This window comes from Heterodontus francisci, unplaced genomic scaffold (genome assembly GCF_036365525.1).
Source record: "Heterodontus francisci isolate sHetFra1 unplaced genomic scaffold, sHetFra1.hap1 HAP1_SCAFFOLD_1243, whole genome shotgun sequence".
Classification (NCBI taxonomy): Eukaryota; Metazoa; Chordata; class Chondrichthyes; order Heterodontiformes; family Heterodontidae; genus Heterodontus; species Heterodontus francisci.
Window position 1 is genome coordinate 70,001 of NW_027141557.1, and position 5,000 is coordinate 75,000.

Genomic DNA, 5,000 nt, shown 5'->3' on the forward strand with positions numbered 1-5,000 from the left:
GCCCCGGCGCCGCCCCTCTGCCCGTCCGAGGGACAGTAGGAAATGGCCATACCGCTTTCCGGCCGATTGCCGCCGGACGTCCGGCCGCATTCGCTCGGTCGGCGCGGCCGGCGGTAGCCGGGGGCGAGGGGCATCGGGCGGTGGCGGAACCAGGCCGGCCCGACCGCTGGGGGCCGCCCGGGCGACGTTTGAATCTGTCGGGTCGGACCGCCGAATCCCGCGGGATTTCGGGATCGAATCTGCGGGTGGAATCGGCACCTCGTCCCGCTGTCCGGTTCCCCCCCCCCGTCGACTGCAACGGGTTTCCGAGGCCCGTCGGTCAGGCGCGGTTCGCTCCGCAATCCGCCGGCCGATCGGCACCGGGCGGGGCTCTACGGAAAGAGGGGACCCTCCCGCGTCGAGTGCCGGCGCACCGACCCCGCAGGCTGACCGGGAAGGTGAAGACTCACCCCGCTGAATGCCCGGCCCCGGGTACCCTCCGGCTCCGGGGCCATAACTTCGGGGAGGGAGGTCCGATCCCCGCGCGGTCGACGGCAGGCGGTAGGGCTCGGAGGGGCGCGGCCTGGTCCGCGAGTGCCCCGGCGCCGCCCCTCTGCCCGTCCGAGGGACAGTAGGAAATGGCCATACCGCTTTCCGGCCGATTGCCGCCGGACGTCCGGCCGCATTCGCTCGGTCTGCGCGGCCGGCGGTAGCCGGGGGCGAGGGGCATCGGGCGGTGGCGGAACCAGGCCGGCCCGACCGCTGGGGGCCGCCCGGGCGACGTTTGAATCTGTCGGGTCGGACCGCCGAATCCCGCGGGATTTCGGGATCGAATCTGCGGGTGGAATCGGCACCTCGTCCCGCTGTCCGGTTCCCCCCCGTCGACTGCAACGGGTTTCCGAGGCCCGTCGGTCAGGCGCGGTTCGCTCCGCAATCCGCCGGCCGATCGGCACCGGGCGGGGCTCTACGGAAAGAGGGGACCCTCCCGCGTCGAGTGCCGGCGCACCGACCCCGCAGGCTGACCGGGAAGGTTAAGACTCACCCCGCTGAATGCCCGGCCCCGGGAACCCTCCGGCGCCGGGGCCATAACTTCGGGGAGGAAGGTCCGAGCTCCGCGCGGTCGACGGCAGGTGAAAGGGGCCGGTGCGCCGCGGAAGGCGACAGCAGTCCCGTCAGGCTGCACCTCTGCTCGGGCGAACGGCGTCAGGAAAAGGGGAGAGCACTTCCCCACCGATAGCTCCGGAACGCCCGGACCCATTGGCCCGCGGCACCGGTGGCTGCTAGAGGGCCTCCGGCGCCGTCAGCCGGGGTACGTCCCAGGCCGGCCGGACGGCGGGCAGCCGGAGGCAACGGCCTGGAACGGAGCCAGACTTGAGTCGTTCCGTGCCGTGGGCAAAAAGGCAGGGCTGCGGGTCAGCGCAGTTTGGCAAACCTAGCCGCAAGTGCGGGAAGGGCGGAGGAGCACACGGACGCCGCCTTCCCAAACTGAGCCCAAAGTGCCCAGGCATGCCCCCTTGATCTCGCCTAATCAGTGAGCCCAAAATAATTTCAGAGTGTGGAAACCTTATCCAAAAAGGTCGAAAAGAACGGCCAGAGATCAAGTCCGAAAGGGGAAATCAGTAACAAGCAAGCAGAGTAATCATTAACCAAAAAGCGCAAAATTATGTTAAAAGTGTGAAATCATTAACCAAAAACTCGAAAATAATGTCCAGAGACCAAGTCCGAAAGTACAAATAATTAACCAGTAAGCAGAGTCATCATTAACCAAAAATCGCAAAAGTAAGTAAAAAGCAGAGTCATCATTAACCAAAAATCGCAAAAGTAAGTAAAAAGTGTGAAATCATTAACCAAAAATCGCAAAAGTAAGTAAAAAGTGTGAAATCATTAACCAAAAACTCGAAAATAATGTCCAGAGACCAAGTCCGAAAGGGCAAATGGTTAACCAGTAAGCAGAGTAATCATTAACCAAAAAGGGCAAAAGTAAGTAAAAAGTATGAAATCATTAACCAAAAAGCACAAAATTAAGTTAAAAGTGTGAAATCATTAACCAAAAAGTCGAAAATAATCTCCAGAGACTAAGTCCGAAAGGGCAAATGGTTAACCAGTAAGCAGAGTCATCATTAACCAAAAATCGCAAAAGTAAGTAAAAAGTATGAAATCATTAACCAAAAAGCACAAAATTAAGTTAAAAGTGTGAAATCATTAACCAAAATGTCGAAAACAATGTCCAGAGACTAAGTCCGAAAGGGCAAATGGTTAACCAGTAAGCAGAGTAATCATTAACCAAAAAGCGCAAAAATATGTTAAAAGTGTGAAATCATTAACCAAAAATCGCAAAAGTAAGTAAAAAGTGTGAAATCATTAACCAAAAACTCGAAAATAATGTCCAGAGTCCAAGTCCGAAAGGGCAAATGGTTAACCAGTAAGCAGAGTAATCATTAACCAAAAATCGCAAAAGTAAGTAAAAAGTGTGAAATCATTAACCAAAAATCGCAAAAGTAAGTAAAAAGTGTGAAATCATTAACCAAAAAGCACAAAATTAAGTTAAAAGTGTGAAATCAATAACCAAAAACTCGAAAATAATCTCCAGAGACTAAGTCCGAAAGGGCAAATGGTTAACCAGTAAGCAGAGTAATCATTAACCAAAAATCGCAAAAGTAAGTAAAAAGTGTGAAATCATTAACCAAAAATCGCAAAAGTAAGTAAAAAGTGTGAAATCATTAACCAAAAACTCGAAAATAATGTCCAGAGTCCAAGTCCGAAAGGGCAAATGGTTAACCAGTAAGCAGAGTAATCATTAACCAAAAATCGCAAAAGTAAGTAAAAAGTGTGAAATCATTAACCAAAAACCCAAAAATAATGTCCAGAGACTAAGTCCGAAAGGGCAAATGGTTAACCAGTAAGCAGAGTAATCATTAACCAAAAATCGCAAAAGTAAGTAAAAAGTGTGAAATCATTAACCAAAAATCGCAAAAGTAAGTAAAAAGTGTGAAATCATTAACCAAAAACTCGAAAATAATGTCCAGAGTCCAAGTCCGAAAGGGCAAATGGTTAACCAGTAAGCAGAGTAATCATTAACCAAAAATCGCAAAAGTAAGTAAAAAGTGTGAAATCATTAACCAAAAACCCAAAAATAATGTCCAGAGACTAAGTCCGAAAGGGCAAATGGTTAACCAGTAAGCAGAGTAATCATTAACCAAAAATCGCAAAAGTAAGTAAAAAGTGTGAAATCATTAACCAAAAATCGCAAAAGTAAGTAAAAAGTGTGAAATCATTAACCAAAAACTCGAAAATAATGTCCAGAGTCCAAGTCCGAAAGGGCAAATGGTTAACCAGTAAGCAGAGTAATCATTAACCAAAAATCGCAAAAGTAAGTAAAAAGTGTGAAATCATTAACCAAAAACCCAAAAATAATGTCCAGAGACTAAGTCCGAAAGGGCAAATGGTTAACCAGTAAGCAGAGTAATCATTAACCAAAAAGCGCAAAAGTAAGTAAAAAGTATGAAATCATTAACCAAAAACTCGAAAATAATGTGCAGAGACTAAGTCCGAAAGGGCAAATGGTTAACCAGTAAGCAGAGTAATCATTAACCAAAAATCGCAAAAGTAAGTAAAAAGTGTGAAATCATTAACCAAAAACTCGAAAATAATGTGCAGAGACTAAGTCCAAAAGGGCAAATGGTTAACCAGTAAGCAGAGTAATCATTAACCAAAAAGCGCAAAAATATGTTAAAAGTGTGAAATCATTAACCAAAAACTCGAAAATAATGTCCAGAGACTAAGTCCGAAAGGGCAAATAATTAACCAGTAAGCAGAGTAATCAATAACCAAAAAGCGCAAAAGTAAGTAAAAAGTGTGAAATCATTAACCAAAAAGTCGAAAATAATGCCCAGAGACTAAGTCCGAAAGGGCAAATGGTTAACCAGAAAATCCGTCGAATAATGTCCAGAGACTAAGTCCGAAAGGGCAAATGGTTAACCAGTGGAAGGGCGATCAAGCGGAAAAATTTGCCCCGGTTACCCGGGATGGAGTTCCAGAGGTCCGGCCAGAGTTGTCAAATTCGTCCCGCTGATCGGACGCTTGTCATTCGGGTGGCTGGGGGTTGGCGGGGTATCTGCACAGTAGTAGGAGGTGGCAAGTCGGGACTTGGACGTTTATTCCAAGAGTCCACCCGAGCCTCCAGGTCTGCAGAGACCGACCCTAGCTGCCGCCCAACCGACTTTTAAGCCTTTTTCGGATGGGGATTTTTTCCCATTTTCGTCCATTTTTCGGGTTTTCTGTCGGGCTTAATAGGCGGCAGCCTGACCCCCGGCCGAGGCGGGGGGCGCACTCTCCCTTGCGTAAGGGTCCGGATTTGCCCCGGAAAGTGCCCCCGACGGCCTCCCGACCCGGGTGCCTGCAGGGCGGGGGAAAGGGTAGTCCCAGCCGCAGGAAATCATTAACCAAAAGACTTAGCCGTCGGGGCAGAGGCTAAGACCCGGGCTGGTGAAATCATTAACCAAAAGGAATGCACCCTTTTCCGAAAGTGCAGGCCGAAATAAGGCGAGCCTTGGGCCGGGAAGGCCAAAACCCCCAACTCATGGAAGTGTATGGGGTCGGACTCGGCGACTTTCCCGGGCCCCGAGTTGACCTTTCCCCACGGGGGCGGTCAAGTTGCTCCCGCCAAGAGGGCACGTTGCATTTGCTGCCGCTCTAGTCCCCGGGCTAGTTAATCAGTTGCCGTCGGAAGTCCCGATGCCGAAATGAAAAATGGCCGTTGCGGCGATTTGGCGCCTCATTTTCGGAAGGACTACCGGCAGGCAACCCGCCGAATTGACACTTGCGATTCGGGTGGCTGGGGGTTGGCGGGGTACCCGGAGATTTTCGGGAACTCGATTTTCAGAACTTTTGCTGGCAGCGGTTGCACTTGCAAAGTGGCCGAAGAAGTGCTCCCTCAAGGAAGGACCTTCTTTTGAAATAAAAGACCTTCCGAAGAGTGCCTGGAAGTCATTTATGAGCATTTAAGGGTAAATCTGGCGGAC